Below are 13,994 nucleotides of genomic sequence, written 5' to 3'. Positions count from 1 at the left end.
ACGGATTCCGGGTACAACTTGGGTGGAGTACGTGAACTTTTTTAGCCGAGCCTTCGAGGGGTGGATCAAGGGCAACAAAGTAACCACCTACGAACAACTCTTTGACCTTATCGTATGGGAACACCTGTCGAACAACTGCTTCGTGGAGCTCCGGCAACACCTCCTGGACAGCAAGCTAACCGACCCTCGACAACTCGCCGCCGAAGCCGATCGGTGGGAAAGCACCCGAGTTGGCCGGAGCGCACCCAGCGAAGTATCCAGATCGTATCGCCCCCGAGGGGGAGGAGGAAGTCAGGGTCGGGGGAGAGACCCCGGCCCCTCGTCACCCCCCAGAAACCCCTCGACCCCGGTTGGCCGGGGAAGCCCTGCCGTCCGGGCCGGTTTCCGGGCCAACATTACGTGCCACAGGTGCCAGCGACCCGGCCACTACGCCAGTGATCCCAACTGCCCAAAGAATCCGAACACTACTCCCCGCCAAGTTGCAGCGGCGGCCCTAGGGGAAGAAATAATCCCGGAAGACCAAGAGGAGTACGAGACCGATCCTTCTGAATGGGCACCCGCCGCCATGGCACTGGTCTGCTTAGGGGAGAGAGACATGATTCCGCGGGCCCCCCTTCCCGCCAACACACAGAAGTACGGTCAATGGGTCAACATCAATGGCCGCCGGGCGGAAGCCCTCCGCGACACCGGGGCCAGTGTAACGGCGGTCCGACGCCACCTCGTCACTCCAGACCAAATCTTGCCGAACATTCTTTGCCCTGTTCGATCAGCCGACAACTCCGAAAGCCTATGCCACATGGCCTGCGTCCCCTTCGAGTGGGGAGGAGTAACAGGGATGTTAAAAGTAACTGTCCGCGATGATGCCCCCGTGGACTGCCTCCTAGGAAACGACCTTGAAAGCTCTCCCTGGGCAGCTGTCGAACGGAGGGAGCACCTGGGGATGCTTGGCCTCCCCGAATGGGTCTGCGTCACGACCCGATCCATGACCGCCCGCGCGGTCCCCCGCCCAGAAGAGCCCGAGTGGCCAGAACCTCCTCCCGCGCTCATCCCAGAGGAGGCCGCCCCAGAAGCCATTCCCTTGACCCAAACCGAAGAAGGACCCGACCAGCTTCGGGACGTCCCTGACCTGGCACAATGGCGGCAGGAGGGAGGCCCCACGCAGGAACAATTCCGGGCCGAGCAAAAAACCTGTCCTTCTCTCGAAGGACTCCGGCAGCAAGCCCTGGCCCAGAGCACCGGGGATACCTCGGGGGCCCACTGGATCTACTGGGACCAAGACCTGCTCTACAGCGAGCAGAAAATTGCAGAACTAGGGGCCAGTCGGGTGCTGGTGGTGCCCCTTCGCTTCCGAGACTTCCTCCTGAACTTAGCCCACGATGTCCCCCTTGCCGGACACCTGGGGCAGGATAAAACCTACGACCGCCTGGTGACCCATTTTTTCTGGCCCCACATGCGGAAGGATGTCACCAACCACTGCAAGGCCTGCCCCACCTGCCAGGCCAGCGGAAAAAGTGGCCGAAAAATCAAAGCACCATTACAACCCTTTCCTGTCGTCACCACCCCGTTTGAACGAGTGGGAATAGACATTGTGGGGCCCCTCGACCCCCGAACAGCCCAAGGACACCGGTTCATCCTGGTCCTTGTAGACCACGCCACCCGCTATCCCGAGGCCATCCCTCTTCGGACTGTGACGGCCCCCGTGGTGAGCCGGGCCCTGATGGGGATCTTCTCCCGGGTGGGGTTCCCCCGGGAGGTCGTCAGTGACAGGGGCACGAACTTTATCTCCAGATATATGAAGTCCCTCTGGCAGCAATGCGGGGTCACCTACAAATTCACGACCCCTTATCACCCGCAAGGAAACGGACTGGTCGAGAGATTCAACCGCACCCTCAAGGGGATGATTATGGGTTTAGAAGAACCCCTTCGACGCCAGTGGGACGTACTGCTTCCATGCCTCCTGTTTGCCTACCGGGAGGTCCCGCAGAAGTCCCTCGGCTTCAGCCCCTTTGAACTACTGTACGGGCACCCCGTCCGGGGCCCCCTCAGCCTAGTCAAGGAAGGTTGGGAGCAGCCTCCCCAGAAAACTCCCCCGGACATCTACCGGTATCTCCTGGCTCTCCGCAACCAGACCCGGCGGTTCCGAGACACCGCCAAAGCCAACCTCGAGGCCAGTCAGGAGGACATGAAGAGGTGGTACGATCAGCACACGTCCTCCATTGAGTTCGAACCTGGACAACAGGTCTGGGTGATGTCCCCGGTTGAGCCCTGTGCCCTCCAAGACAGATGGTCCGGGCCCTTCAAGGTAATCGAACGCAAGGGGCCCGTCACCTATTTAATCGACATGGAGACTGCCCGGAACCCCCTACGGGTCCTCCATGCCAACAGGCTCAAACCCCATTTTGTGCGATCCGAACTCAGCCTCCTGATGGCTACCGATACTGGGACAGAAGAAGACTCCGAACCCCTTCCGGACTTACTGAGGGCCCTCGAGCAGGATGGCTCAGTGGAAGGGGTCCAGCTCTCCGAGGCCCTGTCCCCGGAGCAACGCCAAGACTGCCAAACGCTCCTGAGGCAGTTCGCCTCCCTGTTCTCCCTCACCCCCGGAGTCACCCCCTGGTGCCTCCACGATGTAGACACCGGGGACAGCCCTCCTATTCGACACCGAGCATACCGCGTACCAGACCGGGTACGAGCCTGCATCCAGACCGAGGTGTCCAAGATGCTGACCCTAGGCGTGATCGAACCCTCAGACAGTCCCTGGGCGAGCCCAGTCGTCCTGGTTCCCAAGGCAGCTGCCCCGGGCGTCGCCCCTGAGCTCCGGTTCTGCGTGGACTATCGAGGGCTGAATGCAGTTACCAGGACCGACGCTCATCCCATCCCCCGGGCAGACGAGCTAATTGACCGGATGGGGGCCGCCCGCTACCTGAGCATCTTCGACCTAACAGCGGGCTACTGGCAGATCGGCCTCACCCCTAGGGCCCAAGAACGATCCGCCTTCTCTACCCCAGACGGGCACTACCACTTTAAAGTCATGCCCTTCGGCATGAAAAACGCCCCGGCAACGTTCCAACGGCTGGTAAACCAGGTACTGGCGGGCCTGGAAGACTTCAGCGCCGCCTACCTGGACGACATTGCTGTGTACAGCCACCAGTGGACCGACCACCTCCGCCACCTGCGGGAGGTTCTACACGCCCTCCAGCAAGCCGGGCTCACCATCAAGGCCAGCAAGTGCCAAGTTGGCCAAGGGTCCGTGACCTACCTGGGACACCAAGTGGGAAGCGGGCTGGTGGCCCCTCTCCAACTCAAGATTGCTGCCATCCAGGCCTGGCAACCCCCTACGAGCCAAACGGAGGTCCGGGCCTTCCTGGGGCTCACCGGATACTACCGGCGGTTCGTGAAGGACTATGGCAGCATCGTGGGGCCCCTCACAGAGCTCACCTCCAAAAAGAGCCCCAAAACCGTCAACTGGACCCCGGACTGCCAATCAGCCTTCGAGAAGCTAAAGACCGCCATGCGCACGGCCCCCGTGCTCCAGGCTCCCGACTACAGCCGGGAATTCATTGTGCAGACGGACGCCTCCGATCATGGTGTGGGGGCCGTCCTCTCCCAACTCAACACCGAAGGGGTCGACCATCCGGTGGTCTTCATCAGCAGACGCCTCTTGCCCCGAGAACAGCGCTGGAGCACCATTGAGAGGGAGGCCTTCGCCGTAGTCTGGGCACTCAAGAAGCTCCGGCCATACCTCTTCGGCACCCACTTCCGGGTGCAAACAGACCACCGACCCCTGCAATGGCTGATGCAAATGCGGGGGGAGAACCCGAAGCTGTTGCGCTGGTCCATCTCCCTGCAGGGGATGGACTTCACGGTGGAACATCGTCCAGGCCAGGACCACGCCAACACCGACGGCCTGTCACGCTTTTTCCGCCTCAGCGAGGAGAGTCCCCAGGAAGATGGCTGACTCTCCCCGCCTTCAGCTGGGGGGGACGCATGTTGGACAGGCCGCATGTTCGAGCTGTCCCCCCTCCCCGCAATGGGACCAGGACCCTGGCTCTCCCTGCATCCCCAGCCAGAGTCCACAAACGACCACCCGAAGTACCCTGCAATCCCTCCACTACAAGACACCAGCTCCGGACCCAGCCGGCCCGGGTCACCATCTACCCCACGACATCGACCCGGCCGCCATCTTGGGGCACTGCAGCACGAGGCCGCGTGGCCTCAACTCGACCCTAACCCCGGGCCCGGCCGGCCCCGACATCGAGGCCCCACCATCCTCCCAGGAGGCAGAGTGACCACTTGGCGAGTCAATGGGAGAAGGAATCGTCAACGGCTCTCCTCCGCCAGGTGTCGATCACCCCAGGCCGCCTGGGCGCTGGCTCCACCCCCCTGCTGGGTGTCTGGACTCCCTCATCCCGGACCTCCCGGCCCCCAGGCGCGAGGGTCCGGACATCAAAGGGGACCAGACCTATAACTGGGGCAGGGCCAGACCAGGAAGGCAGTTGTATCCTGGAGTCGAGAGACCCGAGAAGAACTCATCCGTGACTTGGCCTGCTGGCGCTGCCGCGGCCCTCTGCCTCGTGAAACCATCGTCTTGGCCTGCTGGCGCTGCCGCGGCCCTCTGCCTCGTGAAACCATCGTCTTGGCCTGCTGGCGCTGCCGCGGCCCTCTGCCTCGTGAAACCATTGTCTTGGCCTGCTGGCGCTGCCGCGGCCCTCTGCCTCGTGAAACCATCATCTTGGCCTGCTGGCGCTGCCGCGGCCCTCTGCCTCGTGAAACCATCGTCTTGGCCTGCTGGCGCTGCCGCGGCCCTCTGCCTCGTGAAACCATCGACTTGGCCTGCTGGCGCTGCCGCGGCCCTCTGCTTTATGAGACTATCACCTTGGCCTGCTGGCGCTGCCGCGGCCCGATCCACAGACACTCCAGCTCGAGGATTGTGAGCTCGCCGTTGACCACTACCTGTACCGATCCGGTACCAAGACTGTCCCGCTACCCCCTTTCCCTACAGAGACTAGAAGTGAGAGGACCCCCGGGTCCAAGATATCCTGTATCGCTGATATCCTTGCCTTAAGAACCTTATATAAAACCTTGAACTCAACCTGGTGTGGTGCCTGTTTGTGGGGAGGGAGGTAACTTGTCTGTACGATCGCCGGAGACGGTCCCCCTCGGGGATCTCTCCCTCGGTATCCGGCCGACCCTCAGGGTCCCCGTCTAACAAGTATACCAAACAGTTAGAAGAAAAGTATAGATGGCCTGTATCAGGCACATGGGATGCCGAGTGCATCATGCGAGTAGAAGAAGCATTATGGAAAAAGAAAGCCAGACAGTCACAGAAAGATGCCATTGAGTTATGGCGCAAAGAATCTCATAAAAGAACCGAAAAAGAAATCAGAAAGTCAGAATTAAGTAGAGAATCCTTGGAACGAGCCCAGGAAAGGGAATTAATCGAGATTGGTGAACGAGTTAAAACCGAACAGTCAGACAGACAGAGGCATGCTCTTATTAAGGGTATGTACCCTCTTCTTGCCGAGGGCTTGTCAAAAGCGACCCCGGAGGCATCCAGTAATTTCCCGCCACCACTAGTTCCGACCAAGTTACGTCACAAACCGACCGCAGCTGATATTTTCATTTCGTCCTATTTGGACGACACAGTCCCAGAATATGCAAATCCTGTTCCTACTCCGCCAGTCCCTGTAAATCAGGCACTTCCCGCTCCTCCAGACACCGGAGTACCTGTTACGGTACCCCCGGTCCAGCCCGCCATACAAGTCCAGCCTACATTTCCATTTCCCACTCTGCCAGGACGAAGAGCATCAGTAGACGACTCTAGTTTAGGGGCCGCAGGGGGAGGTACTCCTCAAACCCCGCCGCCACACAAGCGTTTAACGTTAGCCGAATTACACGCACAAGCGTCACAGCGTACGCCCAGATATCAGTCTGTTGCAGAAATAAGAAAAGCCCTTACCGAATGTGGCTATGATCCAGTCCCAGGCGAGGATAATATGGTTTTATATTCATTACGCGTGAGAAAGGTGACCGAGTATCTAGTCACCCTACCAGATATGAAAGAAGATCTAGACAGAATATATCGTTTCATCCGTACCGGGAATGATCCAGAAAGTATTAGTGACGTCATGTGCCAAAGAAAAGCTGAAGTCCAGCTCATGCTATTAAAGTTTCTGATTAATTGTCTAATAAGGGAACAAGATTATCCGACCAAAGATCAAGTCGAAATGAGAACCCTGACAAGATGGAGTGATAATATAGCCGAGGGTAAGCACAGAACCATCAGTAGTATAGAGAGTATGTATAAGAAGATTCGTAAAGAAATAATAAGGATACACGAACAACGTAAAGCAGCACAAGTAAGCGAGAAAGAAAATGACTCTTCTACAGAAGAGGTAGAGGACGAGAATCCCGACAGAATAGCGTATGTAGGAAAATCTAGATTTCCAGATCGCCATTTACGTCTAGAACACAAGTCAATTTTTCACCATCCAGCACCAGAACAAGGTTCTCTGGAACAAGTATTCCAAGCTACCGATCACATTCTGAAATCACGAATCGGTTATAGCGAGTTAAGTACTATGCATGAACAAGAACTAGTCCGATCAGCAGTCCGATGGATTACTGATTCTACCACTTTTCCAGACGAAATAGTGGCACAAATGTTTCTGAAATTGCCCCCAGCCGAGCAACGACTGGCGGGTATGTATATGATCCAGCACCTCATTACATTGTATGAGGGTCAACATTCTGATCCAGGTCCGTTACACGATGTCCTGAACGAGTTACTCCAGTACAAATGGAAAGGTTTAGGTACTGATTTGATTAGTGTCATTCTAGAACAGCGCCACAAATACAGAACGTTTTTGAACCCGCATTTTGTTCATGTCTCACCCCCAGAAAGTAAACCCTTTTACATAGACAGACAGAATCCGTTACGAGAAGTGCATCCAGTTAAGACAGACGGTGGTGAAATGCAACGAGTGTTTGTTTACACCCCGATCACAAAGATGGAACTCTTAGAGATGAAAAAGTTAATTCCCTGTCATGATAAAGACCCAGCAGGGTTCCACCGAGAATTAAAAGACATGCTCCGTATGGGAGAATACACGTATCCAGATATTATTAAAATGTTAAAAGTCTTGTTGCCCGCAGGGGTATATGAGAAACTCAAAGAAAAAGAATGGGAGGTGGGAGAGAAAAAGATCGATTGGGCAGTTCTAGAAGCTGAAGACAAGGCACGAGTACCAGGTACCGGTCTTGGAGATAAATGCAAAGAATTACCAGAATTATTAATACAAGTTTTACCCAGATTATTGACAACTAGAAAGGAAGACTGGGATGCAATCTCAGCCTGTAAACAGAAACAAGACGAAGATATTAGTGATTATTATTCTAGATTTGAGAAATGTTTTAGCATCAACAGTGGCCTCAAGACAAGTAGCGAGTCATACCCTCATCTTTTTGTTACTAAATTAGTCGAGAATTCAAGTCCACAAATTAAAAACCGAGTTTTGAAAGTCGAAAGTACCTGGCAAGCTAATACCCCGTCCCAGATGTTACAGATGCTCCAATATCACCAGAATAGAATCAGAGAAGAACAAGAACATGAAAGGAAACGTATGAAAGACACGAAAATGAAAGTACTAGTTGCACAATCTGTTCCTCAAGATAGTCAGAAGAGGGGTCCGAATCAAGCCAGTCATCCTGCAGCTCCCGTTAAAGGGACATGCAATTATTGTAAACAGCCAGGTCATTTTATAAACGAGTGTGCAGTTCTGAAACACAACATAGCTACCGGTAAGACTAAAGAAAGACCACGTCCGCCGAGACAAGAACAAGTTACACAGACTTCTCAGCCACAGAATGCACCACAGACAGTTACAGCACCGCAGCCTATCGCTGCAACACAGCATGTTACACAGCAGATGTACCAGTATGCACAGTCTGAGTATCCAGAGTATCAACCGTATTCATGAAACAGCCTAGAGAGGGAGGTAGGCTTGCCTCTCATCGAGATACCTGTAGATCAAGAAGGTCCCTATGTTCACAGTCAAGTATTAGGGAAAGATAGAAAGTTTTTGATTGATACAGGGGCAAGTAGGACCACTATAAGTCACGCCGAAGTTCCAGGGGCTCCGCTCTCAGGCTCAAGAAATGTTTCCCTTGGATTTTCAGGAAAACCTATCGTAAATGAAATATCAAAGCCAGTTACTCTAGAAGTAGGTCCACTGTCCCGCACTACTGATCTGCTACTTACTAAGTCATGTCCAGAAAATCTATTAGGCATTAAAACACTGAAAGAATTAGGTGCAGTTATATGCTGTTCCCCAGAAGGAATACGATTGTTCCTACGTGACTTCAAGGGTCACTATGTATTACGAGATTTTGATCCGAGATTGTCTAATGTCCCGCAGCATCTATGGGCGCAAGGTCCAACTGATGTTGGCTTTATGCAAATCACACCCCATCGTGTGACTCTCAAGCCAGGTGTAGTCCTACCACGAATCAGACAGTACAGATTGCCACCAGAGGCTGTAGCAGCCTTATCCAAAATTATTTACGAGCTCATGGCTCAAGGAGTAGTTGTAGAAACTGACTCCAATGTATGCAATTCTCCGATCATTCCAGTCATGAAACGTACTGATCCAAATGCATCTCCAGTATATCGATTAGTGATTGATCTCCGAGAACTTAATAAATGTATTATTCCCCAGTATCCAGTCGTCCCAGATATCTCTTCCCTGTTGACAGCCATTGATTCCGAAGCCTCATTTTTTACAGTCATAGACCTCAAGAACGCATTTTTTAGTGTCCCCATTCATCCAGACAGCCAGTTCCTTTTCGGATTTTGTTTAAATGGAAGGAGCTATATGTTCACACGCGCTCCTCAAGGTTTCACAGAAAGTCCTAGTATTTACAGTCAAGCACTCAAGAGGCAACTAGACAACATTCACATGCCAACTGACACTGCCCTGCTCCAGTATGTCGATGATCTCCTGATCACAGCCCGTTCTGAACGTGCTTGCGAGCGAGCATCCCTTACAGTCTTGTATTTCCTAGCCGAGATGGGACACAAGGTGTCCCCTACGAAGCTTCAATTCTGTGTCCAGCAAGTGGTCTACTTAGGACACTTACTGTCCAAGAGGGGTAGGCAGTTGACACCAGACCGTATCCAGTTAATAGCGAGTCTTCCTCAGCCCAAGACCCAGAAGGAGGTACGAGCTTTTATCGGCCTTACTTCTTATTGCAGACAATGGATTCCTCAGTATGCATTTCTAGCCAAGCCAATGATACAGTTAACGACACAGGAGGCAGCCGTATCGACTGTCCTCCCTTGGACATCTGAACATACACTTAGTTTCAATGAGTTAAAGAAAGCCCTATGTCAAGCTCCAGTTCTAGCAACACCGAACTACAGTAAGCCTTTTACACTTTTCGTCACTGAACGTGAAGGTACAGCATTATCTGTTCTCACACAAGATCAAGCAGGACAGTACAAGCCCTGTGCTTATTTTTCGAGCACATTAGATCCTGTAGCCCAGGCTCTGCCTGCGTGCCTCAAGTCAGTTGCAGCCACAGCACTAGCTATCAGACAAAGTGATTCCATAGTATTAGGACACTCCCTGACAGTACAAGTTCCACACTCCGTGGAAGTTCTTTTAAACCGAACACAAACTCAGCACCTGACACTTGCACGTTTAACAGGTTATGAATTGACACTGTTCCAGCCACACATAGAAATCAGACGCTGCAACGTTTTAAATCCTGCTACATTGTTACCATCAGTTACTTCGAATTCTGCCACACACGACTGTGTGGAAGTAGTTAACATCATGACAAAGCCAAGACAAGATCTGACAGATATTCCATTACCAGATCCAGACCTGACACTTTATGTGGATGGTTCATGTATGAGAACAAGTACAGGAGAACTAGTCGCCGCGTATGCAGTGACTACCGACACCGACGTTATAGAGACACACCGTATTGACACCCTGTCTGCTCAAGCAGCAGAGCTAGTTGCTCTGACACAAGCCTGCATTCACGCCAAGAACCTGAAAGTTAATGTTTACACAGATTCACGTTACGCATTTGGAGTTGTACACGACTTCGGAGTGCTCTGGCAGGAGAGAGGTTTCATGACTTCTCATGGAACCAAGATTCAGCATGGTCTCCTTATTCGAACGCTCTGTTAGATGCAATACATTTACCGACATCCATTGCCATCATGAAGTGCAAAGCACATACGAAAGTTACTGACATTATTTCCCAGGGTAATGATCTAGCAGATCGCACAGCCAAGCTCACAGCTCAGACTCCAGACATTTCAGTTAAACCGACACAGACACATACTCCAGATCTGACTACATGTATGACAGTTAAAGACCCTACTCAAGATGTCATAGATATCCAGTTACATGCTACTCCCGATGAAATCAAGAAATGGTCCGAACAAGGAGGGGTCCAGATAGATCAGGGATGGGTAACAAAGGGTAGAACCACATGGTTTCTCCCCGACTCTATGGTTCAAGTCATTATCAATACCGCACATAGTCCAGCACATTTAGGAGAAAAAGCCATGTTAGACAGTATCCAGAACATTTGGTTCAACAAGCATTTACGAGCTGCAGCCAAGCAGAAGGTCCGTACCTGTATGATATGTTGCCAGTTTAATCCAGGTAAAAGTGTCCCGGTGGAACAAGGTGGATTCCAGCCCCCTGACCACCCTTTTGAAGTCCTCCAGATGGATTACATTCAGATGGAGCGATGTCGAGGTTTCAAGTATGTCCTTGTAGTTGTATGCGCCTTGTCCAGGTGGACGGAGGCATATCCAGTTCCAGACTACACAGCCGCGACCACTGCCAAGCAGTTGGTTCGTGAGTTCTTCCCCCGTTACGGACTCCCTAGAGTCGTATATTCTGACAACGGCCAGCCATTCTCATCTGAACTCATGAAACACGTGTCCCTTTTGTTAGGATACCAGTGGAAGTTCCATTGTGTACGCCATCCTGAAGCAGCCGGTCTCGTAGAGAGACATAACCAGACTTTGAAAATCCGTATTGCAAAAGTTTGTCAAGAGAAAGGTGTAGACTGGCTAGTAGCTCTGCCGGTCGCCCTGTTCTATATGCGCATGGTCGCACATTCCAGATCAGGTCTGTCCCCGTATGAGGTCGTATTCGGCCGCCCCCCTAACATGTGGGGTACTCCTAGACCCCGAAGTATTACCGATGTTTCAAGTAATATGCTGACAGATTACCTAGCTTCCTTGATGTCTGCCCTCAACTCTTGTCGTTCACAGGTTGCCGCCGCATTTCCAGACAATACCGAGGTGGCACCGCATGAAATCGTTCCTGGATCCATGGTTCTTGTCCGGAATTTCGACCGTTCAAGTCCGCTGGAGCCTCGCTGGAAGGAGCCCCGACAGGTCCTCCTGGCCACCCGTACAGCCGTGAAGTTGGAGGGACGCAAAGGCTGGGTGCATCTTTCGCATATTAAAAAATTTTATGGATTGAAACCAATCTCAAAGAACATTTCCGAGAATTTTAAGGACTGCCAAAGTACTATTCTTAAGGACTGTCCCGCAAAAGACATTGCTACGAACCCTTCCCTGTTAGAGAAAACTCCGCAACAGGAGTATAAACTCAAGTTAAGGTCTAGTAAAATAAGTCAGCCAGTTTGATTGTCTAAGTCCTCCCCTAGGTGAAACGGTTAGACTGTTTCTGACATGTATAAAATAGACCCCCATAGTGAGAGAGTTAGTCAAAACTCAATCCGATGTATCGTTTTTCTATGTTTCATATTATTTCTCAGTATTATGATTTCCTGCACCAGTTATGCATTTTACCTGTATTTTCCAGTTTCTCATGTAAATAAGTCTGCCAATGTTACAGTAGAGCACATGTTTAGTGATCTACCTCCTCATGAACTCTCTTACCGCCTCGCTATGCGTAATAATTCTTTCATCCGTATGTTATATTATTCACACCAGACCAGCAATGCCACTAATTGTTGGGTGTGTGGTCGACTCCCCCCTTTCCAGACACCGAAGGGAGTTCTGCCACTCTTTCCTTATCCTTTTTCACATAATGGTTCGTGTGGAGCATGGTCCACGTTAACGTCATCCTCAACAGATATGTCTTTTCTTAATAGTACATGTTTTCCAGACAAGCAAGGTCTTCCCCACAGAACAGGGTTAGATCTAGAAAACGAAGTTTACAATTTAGGTAATTATTTTTCGAATTTTATGGTCCTGAATGTTCAGTCTGATTCCACTCCAGACTTACCTGCTATTTCAGTACTACCAGTCAAAGGCGAATTATGTGTTAGAAATAATGGTTCCGTACATGTAGGACATAGCGATTGTACTACTATTGTCAAATATAGTGACAGTGGGAAATCTATTTTCAAAGCTTCACGCCATTCTTATTTTATTTGTGGTCAGACCGCATATGTTCGTCTGCCCCTCGATTGGGAGGGAACCTGTTACATTGCCTTCCTACTGCCACCTGTTTTCCTAGCCCCATCTGATTATCATAGAAACACACATCTAGTACACCTTAGACATAGAAGGGAGTCCCCCATTGTCGATTATACTGAAACTGCTCTAGAACAGTATACAGATTTCAATAGAGGTTTCTTCTTCTTTATAGGACCTATCCAGAATAGTAAGCTAATCCGTAGGTTAACCAGAACCCTTGAAGCTGTAGTAAATTAGACTGCCTCTGCTCTAGGTAACTTAACCGAAGAGCAATCTGCTATGAGATTTGTCGTTTTACAGAATCGTCTCGTCCTTGACGTCATATTGGCCGATAGGGGCGGGGCCTGTAGAGTCATCGGATCTAGTTGCTGCATTTTCATTCCAAATAACGCGCCGTCTGTTTATTCAGCTATAACCAGACTCCATAAAATTGCCCATCTGTTACACCAAGATCCAGGCACCTGGACGTGGTCCGGTTGGTTCTGGAACATAATTTCCGCCTGGGGATGGAAAGTCTTGTCCTTTCTAGGTATTGCAGTAGCGATCATATTCAGCTGCTGCCTCTGTATACAATGTGGCCCTGCGATTTGCGGCATTTGTGCTACCTCTTGTATTCCTAGTCCCAAGCCCCGTTCTAAATCCCGTTCCAAGAAAATTCGAGACGAGCAAATGATACTGTATGAAATGATAGATGGTATCATGAATATTGATGTTTCCTGATGGAAACGTAGTGACAAGGAGGGAATGTGGAAAAGTAAATTTTGCCATGTTCTGTGTCCCTACGAGTCCTCCATCATATGTTATCTGTGCATGATTAATATGCATATGTATTCCCTATGTTCGATTAATGACGCAATTACAGTTGTGTCCACCTCTAGTATGTCAGTTTCCAGTTCTCGTTAATACTACGAATATCAGGCCTATGTAAAGTTACGTTGCCACGTTTTCAGTGTGCACGTTATTCCATTGTAAAGTCCCCGTTTCTAGGCCTCAAAAGGGCCCGGACACCAGATTCAGCTCCTGTCTCCTGAAGCCTCGCTGAGGAGCGATACAGCCCCCACCTGTATCCTCGACCCTTCACTTACTTCCTGCCTCACAGTGCCCGGCTCAGCCTGGCTCTGCCTCTGAGTCTGCCAAGAGTATGTTATGATTCCAGTTATCAGTTCAGTCCTCCTTCTCTGCATTCCTAAAGCTACTGAATCGCATCAATAGTTTCCGTCATTGTCTAGCCTTTACGTCTCCACGTTAGAGAAATACTGTATTAATGGTCATTTAATATTCTTCATCACGCACTACATGTAGAATAATGCATGCTCCAGTCTTAGAATCCGTTAGCCTCTCCCCTCCTGACTCTTAGTTCATATCAACATGTTCTCAAAACATCAGATACTAGATACTGCTTAGGTACATGTCGCCCTGACTCTCCAGACTCTCCAGACTTCAGTCTCTGCTCCTAGCACAGAGTTCGTAGCCCCCAGCTTCTTCTAGTAACACGTCATTGCCAGTTTGCGCG

Source organism: Lissotriton helveticus, chromosome 9, assembly GCF_964261635.1.
Source record: "Lissotriton helveticus chromosome 9, aLisHel1.1, whole genome shotgun sequence".
NCBI classification, from domain to species: Eukaryota; Metazoa; Chordata; class Amphibia; order Caudata; family Salamandridae; genus Lissotriton; species Lissotriton helveticus.
The sequence above is the reverse complement of the archived record's forward strand: the minus strand, read 5'-3'. Positions refer to the sequence as shown.